Raw genomic sequence first — 11451 nt, 5'->3', positions numbered from 1 at the left:
TTGAGGATCTACAGCCGAGTGATGCACAAATAAGCTACATTTTTGTTAATAGTTAAGGTACTTGACTGCACTTTTGAGATTTAACTCCTGAGTTTCCAAACTGAAACTGAAAAGTTATTTAAAGGCTTCAACAAAACTTCTTGAAGCTTGCAGAAAGCTTCCCAAAAGCTTAATGTACACACTGCTGTTATACAAACTGAAGCCTTTGTGAACTAGGCCCTAAGGAAGTTTAACTTTTTCATTTTTCATACCTGCAAATCTCATAATGGAGGGTAAATAAATACCTCTCTCCATGCATATTTACATAAACAGTGCCCATTTTCTTATCTGCTTTGCAATAGTGTTTTCCTGCAAACAGGTACCTTTTAGAGCTGGTCAGAAGCATACTTTAATCTGGATAAGTGTTTATTCTCACCACTATTGAAGGATTTACTAGCAAAACTGCAAGAAAACTGTACATGTATCACTAATGCTAGTGAAACCCACATCTTGGTGAGAGGAAAATAAAATAATTTCCCATAGGTGAACAATAAGCTATGCAAATATTTAGCAAACTTGAAGAGTTTTTTACCTTCTTTCGCCATGTGGCATAGGTCAATCCTGTACATCCGCTTAACAGATAGCTAAATGAGAGAGATAAAAGCAAAACATGCCTGGAATCCCCCTAGATATGCAGCACCCTATATAAGTATCTGACAAAAGATGAAGCACTTACGATAGTAAACCTAATGACATTACTGGGTATGATTGCAATTTTTATTTAAGCTTCAACAGAAGAAAATCATTTCTGGGAAGTCCTGTCTATCAATGCGCTACAAATTCCATTTTTGCAAGGAGGAGACTTTTGATTTTTTTTACACTTTTAGAATTTCTTTTTTTTAATAGGCTAAACCGGCCTTTCCTAACTAGGGTGTGCCAAGAGTGCCTTCTTGCTTCCTCAGGAGTGCCTCAAATGTTTCGCACAGTATCATACATTTCCGTGATGCAGATAGGCCAGCTGCCAACACCATGGAGATTGATTGGGATGAATTACACTAATCCAGGGAGGGTGGCATTAATTCAGAAAAGGACAGAAGCTTTCCTCTGCCCTGGTCTGCTCCACCTCCCACCTTCTGCCATGTTGCTAAGGACCCTGATGTGAAGGGGGGTCTTGTGATGTGAAGGACGGGGACTCTGATGTAAAGGGGGGATTGAGGAGCCGGATGTGAAGGGGGCCTTCTGATGTATATGAGAGGGACTCTGATGTGAAGGGGGATTAAGGACTCTTATGTGAAGGGGGGACTGGGGACTCGGGAGGGGGGTCCAGATGTGAATAGCACCAAATTAAAAAATTAACACATGCCTGCTGGGAGAAGAACCCCAGATACTGAGGTAAGGGGGAGGGGGTGACTGGGCACAACTGTTTGCAATGTGACCATGTTTCATGTTACACCCTGAATATGGGTGTTGCATGAAACATGGTCAGAAAAGTAAACTTATCCTTTAAAACTCTTGTTGGCAGAATAATAACATTGAAAAACCCAATAGGGTTTATTGATTAACATACATACATATTCCTTAATTTATCTTACAATAATGATCTCATTAGCAGTGAATGCAGCCTTTGCTACTTTATAAACATGTTAAATATTATGGAAATTAGCATTTAAGATGAAACCAGATTTTTTTTTCAGGCTGTAATTGTATTAGGTAATGATGGCAAATGTGCTTTAAACTAGCAGGTTAATGATTTGTTGGTAAATGTATGACAAATCTTGGCAAATCAATGTTTTTCAAGTGAGCTGGCTGTCGATTGCAGAGCAATGTCAGCGGCATGACTGAACAATCTCTCAGGTAGTTTAGCCCTTCTACAAAACTGGATGCTGTCCCTGCTTTGTATGGGCTCTCTGTACAAAACGTATTAGGTTCACCTCCCCCATACCTATTCTACGCATACGTGGACTTATTAAATGGAAGCAGGTAGCTATAGCAACCAGCCATAGCTGCACTTTCATTTATCTGCTCACAGTCGACTATTGAAAGCAGATTTCTCATTGATTGTAAGGGGCTACTGTACACACCATTGCTTCCTGCACTATAGCTAAATACACCTGCCATTTTTCCATGTAATTAAAAATAATAATTACAAATAATACTAATGCTCACAATTATAAATATCATAACATGAACAAGAATAACTTGCCCAGTGCTCAAGGCAGTATGCTGTTAAGTAGATTTACCTACACAGCATCGTCCTTTAAGCATTAGGTTTCAGTAATTAAATGTTTGAAAGTGCTTGGAGGCAGCTATATTATGTGAAAATGACTACAGAAATGCCTGCCTGTTCATTTGTCACAATAAGCTCTCCATGTACTAATTGCTACTCCAACGTATTTGCATCTAAAAGAAAAGAAGGAACAAAAGGAGGCAGCTTGCCACATGCAGCAGCACTTAAGCTCGACTGACCATTATTCACATAAGACATTAACTTTCCATGCCAGGCCAGATTTGTATGAGAGTGTTTTTGGATGGCTGACAACATCTCTGGCTGCTGTTTTATGAAAGATCAGCACAGAAGCATGCTGCTCCATTGGGGAAGCATATATGTATACTGCTACTCCCAGGGTGCTTGTTACAGAGTCACATAATTGTCAACATTTGAATATAATTGTACTGATGTTTGGCTGTTGGGATTGTACCTCTGTGTACTAGAAATTCACAGAGCTCTTTATGGTAAAATCGTCAGGTTTCAGCTTCCATAATATGAACACGAGATTCTTCTCTGCAGACATTTTCCAATTTGTTATCTACATAAAAGACATAATCAACAGTTAATCTCTGTAACCTGGAGATGCTTAGAATGGCAACAGAAAAAGGTTACTGGATTTTCAGGTAAATATCTATCTTACCCAAAACATGTTTCCACTTTGATAAACTTTCCCTGCTCTATATTATTATGATGATGATGATTATTATTATGCAAGATTTAGAGAGGGCTAGCAGTTTGTGCATCACTTTACAAAATGCAGGGAGATACCTCCCCCAAATCTGCCCAAAAGTCTTTTTTTTTCATTGCATGTTTTCCATGTATTAATGTCAATAATCCACTAGACAACATGTGTACATGGGGTCTCTATTGGAGTTAGCATTGGAATATATTAATCCAGTATCAGCTGTAGCTTGGCTAAGAAACTATGGTCTTCCATTAAAAAATGTTTGATCAATTATAAGTGCCTCTACACTTACAGTTTTCTCTTTTCCCTCTGCAAAGTCCCCCAAATACCTTTTTTTTCTGCCTTTGAAGTCAACCTAATGTAACTTCCTATGATGGCGTGGCAACAATGCTGCACTGCTCCTGAATTCAGAGCAGAGTTGCCACTCTCATGTAGGTGAAGCATGCTTGCACTGCAGAGGGATAAAAAGTGTTGCAGTGGATGTGGCTATCAGCCTTGTAATTGTCAAATCACAAGCCTGTAGGTTGTCAGTCAGCACTTGGCCACACCTTGTCTAGTCTACTGCTTTCTATACTGACAGCACTTATTCTATTACAGAAACCCTTCCACTGTGAAGGGTTTATGGTCGGGGGTGGGGGGGGGAGCATGTAAGACCCAAATTAAGGATTTGGCACACCCAGGGCTGGTAAAAGAGATTTTGTTTACTATTTTAGGCTTGTGCATCCCATAGTAACAGGATTTGGTACTTGTTTAGCCTGTTATATAGGAGCCTTTAGATGTACTTTAAATATAAGAGGGTGGGGATATCCTTGCTGAGATCCTAAATAATAGCAAAGACCAATGTATAAACTTTTTAACAAAGACATGCTTCAAATGTACTCAGTATTAAGCAGAGAGAAATCTGAAGGGCACTATAGGGTCTACACCATGGCCTACTTTTTATGAGTGGAAAGTGCAGGCTGCGGTGTAGAGTAGCACTGAGGTGTCCATTGGAAAGTGTACAACTTCATCCACTCTTCATTTTAAATATGGCTCTACTTTTTTACCAGCTTAGGTGACTTTTCCATGTATTCCTGTGGAAAATCCAATAGAGAATATATACTGAGTGACCAGATTATTATGACCACCCCATCAGTACTTCGTTGGGCCACGAGATTACTTCATTGGGCCGCCTCGTGACTCCACGAGATGTTGAAAAGTGATGTGAGGAATCTGACACTGCACGGTTGCCCTTCTGTTGTCTTGTACCAGTCTTGCCACTCTCCATTCTGCCCTAACATTGACTAGTCGCTGACGGCCACAATTTGCACGTTCAGACCCAGATTTTCGGCTGGCAGTCCAGTCTTTAAACACTTTAACAACAGTTGTTCTTGAACATTTAACACATTCTGCTGTTTTGCTGATACCCGCTCCATGGCTCCGAGCTCCAAAAATCATCCCACGTTCAAAGGCTGTTAAATCGCGTTGTTTACCCATATTTTTAGAAAAAATGCACTTCTACTGTCGTGGTAAACAACCTGCTTCCCTATTTATAATGGTCTGGCCCTCTAGCAATTTCAGCGCGAAATTATAGCTAATTTGCCTACAAATGTCAGGTGGTCATAATATTCTTGATGTTGAAGTCTCTACTGGATTCCATATAGGAATTTTTGGAACTTTATTCCAGGGTCAACGGTAGCTTGGCTGAAAAGCCAATCTCTTCTTCTGAGATGGAGGTGGGTGGAGATATTCTTGATGGAATCCTAAATTGCAGTAAAGACTAGCCTTGAAAACAGCATGGATGGATAGATGAATCTCCCGCTGAACTATTGTATTCTGAAAGAGGCTGATGTGAAAATCTCCCAACTGGCTCCTTTAGTTCTCTGATTGAACGATGCCGGATGGAAGAGTGCTGACAGGGTCACCCACTGATGAACCCTGACCTAGCCGAAATTCATTCAGTGTATGGCCAGCTTGAGATGAGCCAATTACATTGAGCATAAAGTTTGCAAAGAGATTATAAACTATATCCAGTAAGTTCAATTTACTTCGCTAACCAAAGACAAATTTTAAGCTTTGTGCATCTTCAACAGATGGAATACATAACAATACTGCTTCAAAAAAACTATGTAAACTGAAAATCAGAGTTTTTATGTTGACCCCTCTCCTTCCACACAATTGTACTTTAAAGTGTACCTAAACCCATTAACAAAATCTATTGTATCTTAACGGTCTTGAATTTAGTGTCTGGAATAGTTCTTTTTGGCCTTTATTTTTACACAGTGTTTCATCCCATTTCCTGTCCTAAGCTGACAACGCTCACTCACTGTACTGAGACGGAGCGTTGTCACCCTAGGAAGCAGTAAATACTCCTCTACTTTCCTTTCCACCTATTCTCACCCTTGAGAATAGGCGCACCCCACTATTCTCACCGCCTATTCTCACCCTCCACATAGGAGAACTAGGCAGGACTGATAAATAATGTTTGAGATTTTAGTGCAGGATTGTCTCCTCACTAAAGAAAGCAAGGAGCTTCCTGAATTTCTTGCAATGATCAACAGTTATTTTTAGATTGTAAACCCTCACGGGCAGGGCCCTACTTGCCATCTTGTCTTGAATTGTATTTTAATTGTAATGTCTTCCTTAAATTGCAAAGCGCTGCGCAAACTGTTGGCACAATATAAAATCCATATTATAGGGAAGATATACTGCAGTCCACAGAGGAGTTTTAAGCCGTGCTGAAAACAATGATTTTAGTGCACCTCACTAAAGAAAGGGGCCTGTTGAATTTCTTGCAAGGTTAAACAGGTATTTTGTTTGAATTTATTAAACAGATATTACAAATGCTTTCAATTGTATGTTTAACAGACCTAAAAGCAAGCCAATTAGAGAAGCTCATTGTTAGGGTTTACATACACTTTAACTGCACAAAAAATAATAGAGTAGGGAAATGCAAATTACAAGAAAACATTTCCGAAATATATAAATACACAGAAGGATAACGCACACAGGGCAGAAAATTCTTCTTTCAGCTTTCACCAGCTTTATAAATGGAAATACATTTTGTGCTTATAAGTACATTTAATGAAATTCAAGCCGCTTAGAAGTCTACAGTAGCCATAAGTGTGTATTCACTGAATGCATTTGCAAAGAATGGCAACAAACAGGAAATGTATGCATTTTCTATACCTGTCAAAACATTTGATTCCTTGGAGGTAAAATAAACATCTGTGTCTGTGCAAAGTGTACGCGCAGAGTCTTTCAAGCAGAAAATTCCCAGACGGAAATATTCCGCAATAAAGATCATATATAGGGAAGTTACATTTTCCTGACATTTACAGCTGGTGAGAGGACCTATTCCGTCAAGCACTAGGTGCGAAAATGGAAATCACATTTGGTTCACACATGATAAACCAGACAGATGCAGACAGAGAAAACCTGTTACATGAGCAAGATTTCCAGGACCAAGGTCACAAATACCTTGGAGAAACTTAAGGACCTGGCCCCACTTCATGCATTTTTTATGCACTTCAAATTCATGGACATTAACAAAATCCATGTTTTACTATGTACATGTTCTGAAATGTGTTAGAATACAGTGCTGCCTTTTCATGCATTGCCCTTTCTTGCTAGTTTCCCCTTTAAGTCAATTCAAAGAGAAGTCTTAAAGTGACATTTAACTCGCATTTAAGTACGCTAACTATTAACAATACTAAAAGTTATTTGTGTATCACTAGGCTGTAGATCCTCAAATCATCTCTGAAGCTAATCTGACACTGTTCTTTCTTCTGGAGGGTGGCTACTTTTGTTCCCCATGGTTCCATCATGGTCCCCGTGTGTTGTAAAATAGCCACCGCTCCAAGCTTGCCTCCATGCTGCACTCTACTTTCAATACAAATACAAAACTAAACATGAGATTATAGTCCATCACAGAAGCGAGCTTGGAGCGGTGACTACTTTACAACATACACAGGGACCATGGGGAACAAAAGTAGCCACCCTCCAGAAGTAAGGGCAGTGTCAGCATGAATTCAGAGATGATTTAAGGATCTACAACCGAGTGATACACTAATAACGTACAGTTTTATTTACAGGTGAAACTTGAATAATTAGAATATCGTGCAAAGTTCATTTATTTCACTAATGCAACTTAAAAGGTGAAACTAATATATGAGATCGACTCATTACATGCAAAGCAAGATAGTTCAAGCCGTGATTTGTCATAATTGTGATGATTATGGCTTACAGCTCATGAAAACCCCAAGAACCCCAAATCCACAATCTCAGAAAATGAGAATATTACATGCAATCAATAAAACAAGGCTTGTACATAGAACAATATCGGACCTCTGAAAAGTACAAGCATACATATGTACTCAGTACTGGGTTTGGGCCCCTTTTGCAGCAATTACTGCCATTACTTTTGCACGATATTCTAATTATTCGAGTTTCACCTGTATAGTTAAGATACTTGAATGCTTTTTTTAAAGATTTAAATGCTGAGTCCTGGTCCCACTTTATGTATTTTTCATGCAATTCAAATTCATGTACATCAACAAATTCCTTGTTTTAGTATAAATATGTTCTGCAATGTGTTACAGTAAAGTGCTGCATTTTCACACATTGACCTTTTTTGTTGTCGTCCCATTCATGTCAATTCAAAGAGAAGCCACTATAAGATTGTTACGTGTTTCCTGTTGACACAGCATACCCAAAAGTCATTTAAAAAAATATATTTCTTACCTGTTAGCTGTTTCTTTGGTGAAGGCTTTTGTGCAGATTCAAGGCTACTCTGATGAGCAGCTTGAAAGTAAAAGCAGATAATCAAACTAAGGGTCAGATTGAGCTCCCCATCATTAATATACAATACATCCAAGCCTTTAACCCTTCGTTAGGACAGTGTTCAAATCTAATTTACAACTGATTATGAAATCTGCCAGCACAGTGCAGACAGGGTTAATTAGAGTAAACACAACTTCCCTTGCATCCTCCTTAACATCACATAGGGGAAAGCTAGGTAGGAGAATAAAGTAGAACTCAATTAAAGTACTATTAAAGGCTGGGTGTTATTTTTCCTTAAAGCATTCTGTGCGTTCAGGCAAAAAAGCACTCTCCTAAACCCTTCCCCCCCCCCACACACACACTTACCTGCAGCCGCTCGTCTCCTCCGCCATGACCAGGAAGATACTGGGGTTTTCCCGAACTTCTTGGTTGCGGGGGAGGGTACTGAGATCAGAGGAGCCATAGGCTCCTTCTGCCATCAGTTGAGCTGTGACTGTAGGGTGGGGCATGGCCAGTCTATGGATGCACACAGCTAGGCGTGGGCATGGCGGTGACCGTGTACGTTCCACTTTTTTTAACCACTTGCTGACCAAGGGGTTAAACACCCTTTCTGTCCAGGCCATTTTTCAGTATTCAGCACTACAGTACTTTGACATTTATTCACTCATCCAATGCTTTACTGAAATTAATTTTATACCATTTTTTGGGGGGACACATAGAGCTTTCTTTTGGTGGTATTTAACCACCACTGGGGATTTTCATTTTTTACTATATAATGAAAAAAGAACCGAACATTTTGGACATATAAAATGTTTCCCCTATGTTACGTTATAAAACATTTATTATTACCCAATTTTTTGGTAAAATATAAAAGACGGGGTCACGTCGGGTAAATAGTTAAAGATGTCACCAGCACACCATATTGAAGTGAAGAACACGTCTGTTTATTGACGCTTCATGTCAAAACAAATAGCAAAGTTTCAGGGCCAAACAGGGTCCCCTTCATCAGGCTTGAAATGACATTGTAATGGTAAATTCAAGCCTGATGAAGGGGACCCTGTGTGGCACTGAAACGTTGCTATTTGTTTTGACATGAAGCGTCAATAAACAGACGTGTTCTTCACTTCAATATGTTGTGCTGGTGACATCTTTAACAAGTTTCAGTATTGGCGGCGCCATCCGCGGTCACGTCAAGCATCCACGCTGACAGGGATACCCGGTAAGGAGTGCAGCAGGATTCTGGAATACATACGTCGGGTAAATAGACACCAAACATGTCAAGCTTTAAAATTGTGTGCGCTCACGAAATCGAAAAAACAAACAAACTACCATGCCTAAAATTGGAAAGAAAATTGAAGATGCATAACTAAAACACTATTATACGTGTCCATTAAGGGGTTATATTAGGTTGTAGGTTATGCTGTCGTTTATTATTTTTTCATTTTTGTTTTTTTGAACGAAGAGGTCTTTTTAAGGTAATTTTATCTTTTTTCTCTTTCATTTTCAAATCTTAACTGAGTAAACTGAAGAGAGAAGCTGATTGGTTTCCATGCACAGCTACTCCAGATTTTGTCTGCTCCAGTTTTGATAAATTCCCCCCAGTGAGCCAAAGCCCTCATTCACACTAGAAACGGCCCGTACAGATCTGCGCTGCGTGCACGGCCTTATAGGGCCGCTCCAGGGAAGGACAGGTGCTGTGTGTGATTACATGCAGCAGCCTGTCTTTCTCTATGGGAGGACACGCGGCCGCACACCCACCTCCCTACGCTCGCCCGTACAGGCGTGGAAGTCCCTGCTTGGACGCAGACAGGATCCATCCATGGATGTAACAAAGAACAGAATGAGAAGCACACAGCATCTAAAACCTAATTTTCCTTACCACTACCCAAAAAGGTTGTCAGGAGTTGGGTATAATATTGATTATATTGCATCAGCAATATTATACGCATGGACCCATTCACACCCATTTACGATATTTATTACTACTAAATAAGAAAAGAAACAAACCTCTTAAAATGATCAGTAAATATAAGGTCGACTTTCAGTAGAAACTTATGTCTATATCACTCAGTTACAAAAGCCTTTATAATGCTGTATGCTGTAAGAATCATCACAATCCACCGTCAGTTCTGATCTTGCAGTAGGATTTCAACCTATAGTATGTTTCTTCACAGTGCACATAAGATCAATTGTGGGTATATGTATTAACAGGTAATGTATGCAGAGATATGAAGGCAGCTATAGATACTCATAAGGCACTGCCGATTGTGGAAACATTACTATCCTTGCTATTACAGTTCTTGTGGTGATTTGTCACACTCCCCATAAAGTTTTGCACTTCCATCTATGACCTTTATTTTAACTTTTCACTCAAAATTGCATATATGTATAGTACAAACTAAGACTAGACATTTATGGTGATGGCAGAACATAAACAGTTTTTCAATGGAGCATTGTTACCAGCAAAGGTAGCTGCTAGTGCAATTGATAGTGGGTTCGCCTCAGAGAAGTTAACACATAAAAAAATAGTTTTCATTGCCAATTTAAATCAAGGTAAAGCACTGTCATTTTAAAAGTGGTCACAAACTACGAACAAACAAGCTCTACATGTAATGCATCATTATTACAGAATATCACTGTGCATACAAATGAGCACAATACAGAGTAGGGCAGCCGCTGTAATGATATGTTTTTACTGTACTATTTAAAAATAAAGTTTCTATCAAAATAGCAGCTATTTCAAATCAACGTCATGCTTATTATTTTGGTCTCCAGTGCTGAGCTCCACGGTTACCATGTAATTAGATGGCAGGCACGGTGTAAAGGTAAACAAAGCAGTACATTTACATCTGCACAACACTTTCTGTAGCAGCAAATTTAGATGGGATGCATAGTCCTGGACCAGTGGGAGTGAAGCTAGTGAGATGAGGTCATCACTTCCTTTCTGCTATTCATTTACAACATTCAGTACGACCTGGAGGTAACAGGGAGACAGGGGAACGAGAAGCCCAATACTAATGTAGACTACTCTACAGGTAATAGTAGCCAGCACAAAAAATATATATATTTTGTTGCCTTAAAAAATATCTAAACCCAAATGCAAAAATGTAATATATTGCAGCTTACAAATTCTTAGATCTGGTGTCTGCATTTGTTTTTTTTGGCTTTTTATTCCCATTATTTGCACTTGGTGAACCAGTAATACACTTTCTACCTTAGGGGGGCTCTACTCTATGGAGGAGTAATGGAACCACCCTTGGACAGCAGCATTGTCAACCTGTGGAGAGGGAAGTGTTATATGCATTAGCAGATCTACATGGACTTGACTAACAAATTAAAGCTGAACTCCTGTTAACACATTTTAAGAGGTTACAACAACAATTTTCCTTTCCTTTTGGGATAAAGGTTTTCTCATATATTGGTAGGCTGCAATGTATTACAATTTTGCATTTGGTTTAGATATGCTTTAAAGTGACCTTTTGTAGACACTCTAACCAGTTATCATGCACCTCTGCTATGGCTGAATGCTGGTTGTTCTGAATGGGCAAAGCTCCAAAACGTATTGGGTAGTGTCAAAGCTTGCCCCCTCCCTTCTTCTGTTTGCCCACTTCATCCTTCTGAATGTTACCACTGCAGAGTGAAAACAAATGTTTGGGTAAACTTATAGGTGCTTTTCTACCACCTTAGACAGTTAATAGTGCATTTTATAGAGGTCTATATAGGAGACCAAAACGAGAGATAACTGATGTAGAGAAAC

The sequence above is a fragment of the Nanorana parkeri genome, unplaced genomic scaffold (genome assembly GCF_000935625.1).
Source record: "Nanorana parkeri isolate BGI_ZX_2015 unplaced genomic scaffold, ASM93562v1 scaffold134, whole genome shotgun sequence".
Lineage (NCBI taxonomy): Eukaryota > Metazoa > Chordata > Amphibia > Anura > Dicroglossidae > Nanorana > Nanorana parkeri.
The sequence above is the reverse complement of the archived record's forward strand: the minus strand, read 5'-3'. Positions refer to the sequence as shown.